This window comes from Arachis hypogaea, chromosome 18, assembly GCF_003086295.3.
Source record: "Arachis hypogaea cultivar Tifrunner chromosome 18, arahy.Tifrunner.gnm2.J5K5, whole genome shotgun sequence".
NCBI lineage: Eukaryota > Viridiplantae > Streptophyta > Magnoliopsida > Fabales > Fabaceae > Arachis > Arachis hypogaea.
Genome location: NC_092053.1, coordinates 79,724,181 through 79,736,184, shown reverse-complemented (window position 1 = coordinate 79,736,184; position 12,004 = coordinate 79,724,181). Strand labels below are relative to the sequence as shown.

The window sequence follows — 12,004 nt, the reverse complement described above, 5'->3', positions numbered from 1 at the left end:
ATTTTATTTATTTTTACCTGATTTTAGTGCAAAACTCACCTTTGGATGCTACTTTGATTTTTTCTCATGTTTTTATGATTTTAGGTGAAATTTGGAGCAGTTTGGCGAAGTTTAGAGCTAAAAAGGAAAATGTTGTCAGCATCCCCCCAGGGCGCTGAACGCCCACCCGGTGTTTTATGCCAGCAGGGGGATACAAGACCAGAAACGTTGCACTCCCCCCCACCCCGCCCCGGCATTTAACTTTCATCTCGGGGTTAAACGCCAGCAGCAATCCGAATCCACACTGAATTGGGCCTCTCAAGTGGATTTTGCACCTCTTAGCTTATTTTTATTCTCGTTTTGTAATTTTTAATTACAAACAATATCTTTTGGGTTTAGAATTTATTATTTTATTTTATTTCCTTATCAAATTAGGTTAGTATTTAAGGAATAAGATGCACTCTTTCTAGGGCATCACGTATCATTAGACGTTTTCAGAACCCTGTTTTCTCTGTAAGTTATGAGCACTTAAACCTCTCGGTTAAGGTTAGGAGCTTTGTTTATTTTTATGGATTAAGATTATTATTTTTTCTATTTGAATTTATGGTTGATTCAATTCTAAGGATTGTTTTCGTTCTTAATCCTATGAACTGGGTGGAACGAGAGTATTACCCTTTTCTACATGAGTTGTTGTGATTCTCGAGAGAGTTATCTCGCTTGAACTACAACTTGAAAACATTCCACTTAGATGGCTAATTACACTAACCGATAGGGAAAAACAACATCTATTCAGCCGGTTTAAGGTGATTAGGGACATCGTGGTATAAATTAGTTTTCTGAACTTCACCCTCTAATCTGAGTTAAGTGACCACGAGAGTGGCAGTTGATGAAGGTTAGAGGAGGCTAAATCGCTAAGGGATTAGGGTTTAGACACTTATGGTTTTCCATACAATGAATCATTCATTGTTAGAATAGTTTGTAAGACATTTTAATCCAGAAAAAGTAAACATCTCCAAAATCTTAACTGTTTTCTCACATTGTTTTCACACCAAATTGTTTATTGCTTTCTTTATTTCCCTTGCTATTGTTTATGCGCTTACAACTCACCAAACCTCTTTTCTAATTCGCCTGACTAAGTCCAACAGGATAACCATTGCTTGCTCAGTCCAACAATCCTCGTGGGATCGACCCTCACTCACCTGTGGTATTACTTGGATGACCTGGTGCACTTGCCGGTTAAGCTATGTGAAATTCTAATTAGCACACCAAGTTTTTGGCGCCGTTGCCGGGGATTGTTTGTGACTGACAACTACCAGTTGTCTTGTTACTTAGATTAGGTATTTTTATTAGTTTTTGTTTATTTAATTTCTTCTTAATTTTCAATTTTCAATTTTTCTTATTTATGTTGATTTTTGAATTTTATCTTATTAATCTTCATATAATTTTTAATTTTAAGTTTGGTGTCCTGTTAAGGTTTTTCTTTTATTTTTATTTTCAAAAATTTTAGGGTTATTGGCTTTTTTTGTTTTTGAAAATTTTAAAGTTTTTTTTTCACTAGTTGTTTCAAATTGTTTTGGTTAATTGTTCACTTTATTTTACTTAATTTCATAGACTGCACCCACACCTGACTTCTATAGGCGCAGTATAGCTGTAACTGCCATTGGTGCCTACAATTTTGAGCTTGATCCTCAACTGGTCACTTTGGTGCACCAGAACTGTCAGTTTCATGGACTCCCGTAGGAGGATGCCAACAAATTCATATGTGACTTCCTACAGATTTGTTATACTATTAAGATGAATGGAGTGAATCCTGAGGTCTACAGGCTCATGCTCTTTCCTTTTGCTGTACGGGACAGAGCAAAGCAGTGGCTTGATTCTTAGCCTAAGGAGAGCCTAGACACATGGGAGAAGATGGTCACTGGATTTCTGACCCAATTCTTTCCACCTGAGAACCTGACTAAGCTTAGGGTAGATGTCCAGACCTTCAAACAGAAAGATGGAGAGTCCCTCTATAAGGCATGGGAGAGATACAAGCAGATGAACAGGAGATGCCCTCCTGACATGGTTTCAAATTGGACTAGGCTGCAGATCTTTTATGATGGCCTCTCTGAGATTGCCAAGATGTCATTGGATCACTCTACAGGTAGTTCTCTATACATGAAAAAGACGCCTAAAGAGGCAGATGAGTTTATTGAGATGGTTGCCAACAACCAGTATCCGTACACTTCTGAGACAAACCCTGTGAATACTGGAACTACTCAAAAGAGAAGGGTTATGGAGGCGGATACACTAGACGCCATCATGGCTCAAAACAAGATCCTATCCCAACAGATTAGCTTGATCTCTCAACACTTGACGGGAAGCTACATCCATGGGGACGCTGGTGGCTATGCTCAACCCACTACTGAGCAAGTTAATTACATGGGAAATTCTTCAAGAAATTTCAACAATGATCCCCATGCCAATACTTTCAATAAGGGACGGAGGAATCACTCTAACTTTTCATGGAGAGAGCAACCATAAAGACCCCAGTAGGGCTTCTACAACAATCAGGGTGGAGCCAATCAGAATAGGTCTAACAACAGGCAGTTTCACCCTCTCAGCAGAAACAAGGACCCCTCAAGACAACTCTGACTTGGCCATAATAATCTCTAAACTTTCCAACACCACTCACAGCTTTATACAATAGACAAAAGCTTCAATTAGGAACTTGGAAGTATAAGTGGGTCAGTTTAGTAAGAGGACACCTAAGAGACCTCCTAACACTCTTCTAAGTAATATAGAGGTAAATCCAAGAGAAGAGTGCAAGAGCCTAATGATAGGCAAGGAGGCCGAGCCTAGAGAGATGCATGCTGCTGAAAAATTGAAGGAGCAAAAGGCGCAAGAGGAGACTGGAAGTACAATGTTGCACGCCCCAATGGTGGCAAAGGAGCCTGAAGTACAACACCCTCAGAGACTATAGGAGAAGACCAAAGATGAGCAGCTCACTCAATTCTTGGAGATCTTCAAAAAGTTGGACATCAATATTCCTTTTGCTGAGGTGTTGGAAAAGATGCCTCCCTACATGGCCTGTTTGAAAAGCATACTCTCTGAGAAGACAGGCTTAAAGGGAGATAAAACTGTGGGGCTGACCAAGGAGTGTAGTGCACTAGTGCAGAAAAGGCTACCCACGAAGATGCCAGATCCCGAAAGCTTCCTAATTCCCTGTACTATTGGGACTATCACATTTGAGAAGGTATTATGTGACCTTGGATCAAGCATAAATATGATACCTCTCTCAGTGATGAAGAAGCTGGGGATACAAGAGGCGCAGCCCACAAGAATCTCACCGGAGATGGCAGACAAGTCCCAAAAGCAGGCATACAAAGTGGTGGAAAATGTCCAAGTAAAGTTGAAAGACCTTTACCTCCATGTAGATTTTGTGATACTTGATACGGGAGAGGACACTAATGACTCCATCATCCTAGGAAGGCCATTCACAGCCACTATAAGAGCCCTCATTGATGTAGAGAGAGGAGAATTAGTCTTGAGGATGCATGAGGACTATTTGATGTTCAAGATTTTTAAACCTCAACCACTCTCTGACAAAAGAGGTACTAGCATGTAAAGCTCAGTGCTTAAGCCTCTCACGGGGTGGAAATCCATACAATAACCCCAAACATCAAACTTAAATTTGTTGTTGGTCATTCACCACCCATCAAAGATGGAAGAGGCCCCAAGAAGAAAGCACCCAGGGGCTAGAGTGGTGCACGAAATTGTGATCATCAACAATGGCGCCAAAGGCTTGGAGCTCTTAAATGTGAATCACACTTTGTTACAATTCCACACAACTAACCAGCAAGTGCACTGGGTCGTCCAAGTAATACCTTACGTGAGTAAGGGTCGATCCCACGGAGACTGTCGGCTTGAAGCAAGCTATGGTCACCTTGTAAATCTCAGTCAGGCGGATTCAAATAGTGACGGAGAATTGATAATTAAAAGATAAATAAAACATAAAATAAAGATAGAGATACTTATGTAATTCTTCGATTGGAATTTCAGATAAGCGTATGAAGATGCTTTGTTCCCCCTGAACCTCTGCTTTCCTATTGCCTCCTTCCAATCATTCATACTCCTTTCCATGGCAAGCTTTATGTTGGGCATCACCGTTGTCAATGGCTACTTCCCATCCTCTCAGTGAAATGTTCCAAATGCACTGTCACCGCACGGCTAATCATCTGTCGGTTCTCGATCATGTCGGAATAGGATCCATTGATCCTTTTGCGTCTGTCACACACCCGATAATCGCGAGTTTGAAGCTCGTCACAGTCATCCCTTCCCAGATCCTACTCAGAATACCAAAGACAAGGTTTAGACGTTCCGGATCTCAGGAATGGCCGCTAAGAATTCTAGCCTATACCACAAAGGTTCTAATCTTAGATCAGAAACCCAAGAGAAACGCATTCAAGCCATTGCTAGTAGAACAGAGGTGGTTGTCAGGCACATGTTCATAGGTGAGAATGATGATGAGTGTCACGGATCATCACATTCATCAAGATGAAGAACGAATGAATATCTTAGAGAAGAAGTAGGCGTGAATTGAATAGAAAAACAGTAGTACTTCGTATTAATTCATGAAGAACAGCAGAGCTCCAACCCTTAATCTATGGTGTGTAGAAACTCCACCGTTGAAAATACATAAGAACAAGGTCTAGGCATGGCCGAATGGCCAACCTCCAAACGTGTCTAAGATAGCATAAGACTTCTCCAAGATTAAAAGTATAAGGTCCTATTTATAGAGAACTAATAGCCTAGGGTTTACAGAAATCAGTAATAATGCAAAAATCTTCTTCCGGGCCCACTTGGTGTGTGCTTGGGCTGAGCATTAAAGCTTCCATGTGTAGAGACTTTTCTTGGAGTTAAACGCCAGCTTTTTTGCCAGTTTGGACGTTTAACTCCAGCTTTTGTGCCAGTTTTGGGGTTAAACGCCAGAATTCTTGAGCTGACTTGGAACGCCGGTTTGGGCCATTAAATCTTGGGCAAAATATGGACAATTATATATTGCTGGAAAGCCCAGGATGTCTACCTTCCAACACAATTGAGAGTGCGCCAATTGGGCTTCTGTAGCTCCAGAAAATTCCCTTTGAGTGCAGGTAGGTCAGAATCCAACAGCATCTACAGTCCTTTTTCAGCCTCTGAGTCAGATTTTTGCTCAGGTCCCTCAATTTCAGCCAGAAAATACCTGAAATCACAGAAAAATACACAAACTCAGTAAATTCTAGAAGAGTGATTTTTATTTAAAAACTAATAAAAATATAATAAAAACTAATTAAAATATACAAAAAACATACTAAAAACAATGCCAAAAAGCGTATAAATTATCCGCTCATCACAACACCAAACTTAAATTGTTGCTTGTCCCCAAGCAACTGAAAATCAAATAGGATCAAAAGAAGATAATATACAATGAATTCCAAAAACATCTATGAAGATCAGTATTAATTAGATGAGCGGGGCTTTTGGCTTTTTGCTTCTGAACAGTTTTGGCATCTCACTTTATCCCTTGAAGTTCAGAATGATTGGCATCTATAGGAACTCAGAATCCAAATAGTGTTATTGATTCTCCTAGTTAAGTATGTTGATTCTTGAACACAGCTACTTTATGAGTCTTGGCCATGGCCCTAAGCACTTTGTTTTCCAGTATTACCACCGGATACATAAATGCCACAGACACATAACTGGGTGAACCTTTTTAGATTGTGACTCAGCTTTGCTAGAGTCCCCAATTAGAGGTGTCCAGAGCTCTTAATCACACTCTTTTTGATTTTGGACCACGACTTTAACCGCTCAGTCTCAGGTTTTCATTTGACACCTTCACGCCACAAGCACATGGTTAGGGACAGCTTGGTTTAGCCGCTTAGGCCAGGATTTTATTCCTGTGGGCCCTCCTATCCACTGATGCTCAAAGCCTTGGATCCTTTTTATCACCCTTGCCTTTTGGTTTAAAGGGGTATTGGCTTTTTCTGCTTGCTTTTCTTTTTCTTTCTTTTTCTTTTCTCTTTTTTTTTCGCCTCTCTTTTTTTTCGCATATATCCTTTTTTTCTGCAAGCTTTTCACTACTTTTTCTTGCTTCAAGAATCAATTTTATGATTTTTCAGATCATCAGATAACATTTCTCCTTTTTCCATCATTCTTTCAAGAGCCAACAATTTTAACATTCTTTAAACAAAAAATTCAAAAATATGCATTGTTCAAGCATTCATTCAGAAAAACAATAGTATTGCCACCACATCAAAATAATTAAACTGTTTTAAAATTTGAAATTCATGCACTTCTTTTTCCTTTTCAATTAAAAATATTTTTCATTTAAGAAAGGTGATGGATTTATTTTCATAGCTTTAAGGCATAGACACTTAGACACTAATGATCATGTAATAAAGACACAAACATAAATAACATAAGCATAAAAATTCAAAAAACAGGAAAATAAAGAACAAGGAAATTAAAGAACGGGTCCACCTTAGTGATGGCGGCTTGTTCTTCCTCTTGAAGATCTTATGGAGTGCTTGAGCTCCTCAATGTCTCTTTCTTGCCTTCATTGCTCCTCTCTCATGGTTCTTTGGTCTTCTCTAATTTCATGGAGGAGGATGGAATACTCTTGGTGCTCCACCCTTAGTTGTCCCATGTTGGAACTTAATTCTCCTAGGGAGGTATTGATTTGCTCCCAATAGTTTTGTGGAGGAAAATGCATCCCTTGAGGCATCTCAGGGATTTCATGATGAGTTTCCTCATGCTCTTGTTCATGAGTGGGATCTCTTGTTTGCTCCATCCTTTTCTTAGTGATGGGCTTGTCCTCATTAATGAGGATGTCTTCCTCTATGTCAATTCTAGCTGAATTGCAGAGGTGACAAATAAGATGAGGGAAGGCTAACCTTGCCACAATAGAGGACTTGTCCGCCACCTTGTAGAGTTCTTGGGATATAACCTCATGAACTTCTACTTCCTCTCTAATCATGATGCTATGAATCATGATATCCCGGTCTATAGTTACTTCAGATCGGTTGCTAGTAGGAATGATTGAGCGTTGGATGAACTCCAACTATCCCCTAGCCACGGGCTTGAGGTCATGCCTTCTTAGTTGAACCGGCTTTCCTCTTGAATCACTCTTCCATTGAGTGCCCTCTTCACAGATGTCCATGAGGACTTGGTCCAACCTTTGATCAAAGTTGACCCTTCTAGTGTATGGGTGTGCATCTCCTTGCATCATGGGCAAGTTGAACGCCAACCTTACATTTTCCGGACTGAAATCTAAGTATTTCCCTCGGACCATTATAAGCCAATTCTTAGGGTCCGGGTTCACACTTTGATCATGGTTCTTGGTGATCCATGCATTGGCATAGAACTCTTGAACCATTAAGATTCCGACTTGTTGAATGGGGTTGGTGAGAACTTCCCAACCTCTTCTTCGAATCTCATGTCGGATCTCCGGATATTCGCCCCTTTTGAGCTTAAAAGGGACCCCGGGGATCACCTTCTTCTTGGCCACAACTTCATAGAAGTGGTCTTGATGCACCCTTGAGAGGAATCTCTCCATCTCCTATGACTCGGAGGTGGAAGCTTTTGCCTTCCCTTTCCTCTTTCTAGAGGTTTCTCCGGCCATTGGTTCCATTAATAGTTATGGAAAAACAAAAAGCTTTAGCTTTTACCACACCAAACTTAGAAGGTTGCTCGTCCTCGAGCAAAAGAAGAAAGAAGAGAGTAGAAGAAGAAGAAATAGAGGAGATGGATGGGGCTTTGTGTTTCGGCCAAGGGGGAGAAGTAGTGGTTAGGTTGTGTGAAAATGAAAGAGTGAAGATGGGTTTATATAGGAGTGGAGAGGCGGGGTATGTTTCGGCCATTATGGGTGGGTTTGGGTGGGAAAGTGGTTTGAATTTGAATAATGAGGTAGGTGGAGTGATATGAAGGATGGATGTGAGTGGTGAAGAGAATGGTGGGATTTGATAGGTGATGTGTTTTTGGGGAAGAGGTATTGAGGTGATTGGTGAATGGGTGAAGAAGAGAGAGAGAGGTGGGGTAGGTGGGGATCCTGTGGGGTCCACAGATCCTGAGGTGTCAAGGATTTCTCATCCCTGCACCATGTGGCGTGCAAAACGCCCCTTGCTGCCAATCCTGGCGTTAAATGCCAGGCTGCTACCCATTTCTGGTGTTTAACGCCAGCTTCTTGCCCATTCTTGGCGTTAAACGCCAGTCTGGTGCCCATTTATGGCGTTAAACACCCAGAATGGTGCCAGATTGGGCGTTTAACGCCCATTTTGCTACCCTTACTGGCGTTTAAATGCCAGTAAGTTTCTCCTCTAGGGTGTTCTATTTTTCATTTTGTTTTTCCTTCTGTTTTTGCTTTTTCAATTGTTTTTGTGACTTCACATGATCATCAACCTACAGAAAACATAAAATAACAAAAGAAAAGAGAAATTTAACATAGATAAGTAAAAATTGGGTTGCCTCCCAACAAGCGCTTCTTTAATGTCAATAGCTTGACAGTGAGCTCTCATGGAGCCTTACAGATGTTCAGAGCAATGTTGGAACCTCCCAACACCAAACTTAGAGTTTGAATGTGGGGGTTCAACACCAAACTTAGAGTTTGACTGTGCGGGCTCTGTTTGACTCTGTGTTGAGAAAAGCTCTTCATGCTTCCTCTCTATGGTGACAGAGGGATATCCTTGAGCTTTAAACACAAGGGAGTCTTCATCCACTTGAATGATCAATTCTCCTCTGTCAACATCAATCACAACTTTTGCTGTGGCTAGGAAGGGTCTGCCAAGGATGATGGATTCATCCATACACTTCCCAGTCTCTAGGATTATGAAGTCAGCAGGGATGTAGTGGCCTTCAACCTTTACCAAGACATCCTCTACAAGTCCATAAGCCTGTTTCTTTGAATTGTCTACCATCTCCAGTGAGATTCTTGCAGCTTGTACCTCAATGATCCCTAGCTTCTCCATTACAGAGAGAGGCATGAGGTTTATGCTTGACCCTAGGTCACACAGAGCCTTCTCAAAGGTCATGGTGCCTATGGTGCAAGGTATTGAGAACTTTCCAGGATCTTGTCTCTTTAGAGGTAATCTCTGCCTAGTCAAGTCATCCAGTTCTTTGATGAGCAAGGGTGTTCTTCCTCCCAAGTCTCATTACCAAACAACTTAGCATTTAGCTTCATGATTGCTCCAAGGTACTTAGCAACTTGCTCTTCAGTAACATCTTCATCCTCTTCAGAGGAAGAATACTCATCAGAGCTCATGAATGGAAAAAGTAAATTCACTGGAATCTCTATGGTCTCAATGTGGGCCTCAGATTCCCATGGTTCCTCTTTAGGGAACTCCATGGAGGTCAGTGGACATCCATTGAGGTCTTCCTCAGTGGAGATCACTGCCTTTTCCTCCTCTACAGGTTCTGTGGTTATGGCCTTGCACTCTCTTTTTGGATTTTCTTCTGTATTGCTTGGGAGAGTACTAGGAGGGAGTTCAGTAATTTTCTTACTCAGCTGACCCACTTGTGCCTCCAAATTTCTAATGGAGGACCTTGTTTCAGTCATGAAACTTTGAGTAGTTTTGATTAGATCAGAGACAATGGTTACTAAGTTAGAGTGGATTTGCTTAGAATTCTCTGTCTGTTGCTGAGAAAATGATGAAAAAGGCTTGCTATTGCTAAACCTGTTTCTTCCACCATTATTGTTGTTGAAACCTTGTTGAGGTCTCTGTTGATCCTTCGATGAGAGATTTGGATGATTTCTCCATGAAGAATTATAGGTGTTTCCATAGGGTTCTCCCATGTAATTCACCTCTTCCATTGCTGGGTTCTCAGGATCATAAGCTTCTTCTTCAGAGGAAGCTTCTTTAGTACTGCCTGTTGCTGCTTGCATTTCAGACAGACTCTGAGAAATCATATTGACTTGTTGGGTCAATATTTTATTCTGAGCCAATATGGCATTCAGAGTATCAATCTCAAGAACTCTTTTCTTCTGAGCTATCCCATTATTCACAGGATTCCTTTCAGAAGTGTACATGAATTGGTTATTTACAACTATTTCAATGAGTTCCTAAGCTTTTGCAGGCGTCTTCTTCAGATGAAGAGATCCTCCAGCAGAGCTATCCAATGACATCTTGGATAGTTCAGACAGACCATCATAGAAAATACCTATGATGCTCCATTCTGAAAGCATGTCAGAAGGGCACCTTCTGATCAATTTCTTGTATCTTTCCCAAGCTTCATAGAGGGATTCACCTTCCTTCTGTCTGAAGGTTTGGACTTCCACTCTAAGCTTGCTCAATTTTTGAGGTGGAAAGAACTTTGCCAAGAAGGCATTGACTAGCTTTTCCCAAGAGTTCAGGCTTTCTTTAGGTTGTGAATCCAACCATGTCCTAGCTCTGTGTCTTACAGCAAAAGGAAAAAGCATAAGTTTGTAGACTTCAGGGTCAACCCCATTGGTCTTGACAGTGTTACAGATTTGCAAGAATTCAGCTAAGAACTGATGAGGATCTTCCAATGGAAGTCCATGAAACTTGCAATTCTATTGCATTAGAGAAACTAATTGAGGCTTAAGCTCAAAGTTGTTTGCTCCAATGGCAGGGATTGAGATGCTTCTCCCATAGAAGTCGGGAGTGGGTGCAGTAAAGTCACCAAGCACCTTCCTTGCATTGTTGGCATTGTTGTTTTCGGCTGCCATGGTTTCTTCTTCTTTGAAAAGCTCTGTTAGGCCTTCTAAAGAGAATTGTGCTTTAGCTTCTCTTAGCTTTCTCTTCAAGGTCCTTTCAGGTTCAGGATCAGCTTGAACAAGTATGCCTTTATCTTTGCTTCTGCTCATATGAAAGAGAAGAGAACAAGAAAGTAGGGATCCTCTATGTCACAGTATAGAGATTCCTTGAGGTGTCAGAGAAAAAGAAGAATAGAAGCAGGAGGTAGATACAAGAGAATTCAAACATATAAAGAAGGATAGAGTTCGAATTGCACCTTGAGGATGAGTGTTAGTCCCTTAAATAGAAAGATGTGAGAAGAGGGGAAGAATTTTCGAAAATTAAAGTAAAAGATTTTGAAATAATTAAAAGAAAATTTGAAAATTTGATTGAGATTTTCGAAAACTAAGATTGGGAAAGAAATAAAGTGATTTTTGAAAAAGATTTTGAAATTAGAAATTAAAAAGATATGACTGAAAAATTAATTTTGAAAAAGATGTGATTGAAAATATATGATTGAAAAGATATGATTGAAAATCAAAAAAAAGAGAAAGTTTTAAAATTAAAGTTCATTACTTGACTAACAAGAAATTAAAAGATATGATTCTTAAAATTTAAAATTTGATCTTTCTTAATAGGCAAGTAACAACTTAAAAATTTTGAAGTAAATCATTAATTTTAGCAAGGATTTTCGAAAATAGTAATAAATAAAAAAATGGAAAGAAATTGATTTTGAAGAGATATGATTGAAAAGATATGATTTGAAAATGATTTGATTTTGAAAAATTATGAAGATTTGAAAAAAATTTGAATTGAAAACAAAATCTTCCCTCTAGTGTCATCCTGGCATTAAACGCCCAGAATGGCATTCATTCTGGTGTTTAACGCCCAAAACTCTACCTTTTTGGGGTTTAAACGCCCAGCCAGGTACCCTGGCTGGCGTTTAAACGCCAGTTTGCCTTCTTCACTGGGCATTTTGAACGCCCAGCTTTTTCTGTTTGATTCCTCTGTTGAATATTCTAAATCTTCAATTCTCTGTATTATTGACTTCAAAAGACATAGTTTTAAAAATATTTTTTGAATTTTTGATGATGAGAAACAATAAAAATGCAACTAAGATCAAGTAAACAATGCATGCAAGACACCAAACATAGAAATTTTCATACTAGAGACACTAACAAATGGAAAATGCCTATCAAAAACAACAAAACACACAAAACAAGAGTATTTAAAGATCAGAACAAGTAAATCATCAAGAACAACTTGAAGATTAATGAAGAACATAATGCATGTAATTTTAGAAAATTATAGGCATGCAA

At 39.8% G+C, this 12,004-nt stretch overlaps 2 non-coding genes across 2 annotated transcripts; one reads left to right on the top strand and one right to left on the bottom strand.

Moving 5' to 3' along the window:
• Positions 1–1,938: 1,938 nt before the first annotated feature.
• LOC112773808 (small nucleolar RNA R71) lies at positions 1,939–2,047 on the bottom strand. Its single transcript, XR_003188337.1, has one exon. It is a non-coding gene; the product is annotated as a small nucleolar RNA R71 (small nucleolar RNA).
• Positions 2,048–10,168: 8,121 nt separating this feature from the next.
• Positions 10,169–10,276, top strand: LOC112773420 (small nucleolar RNA R71). The gene has a single exon (XR_003187971.1). It is a non-coding gene; the product is annotated as a small nucleolar RNA R71 (small nucleolar RNA).
• Positions 10,277–12,004: the final 1,728 nt, after the last annotated feature.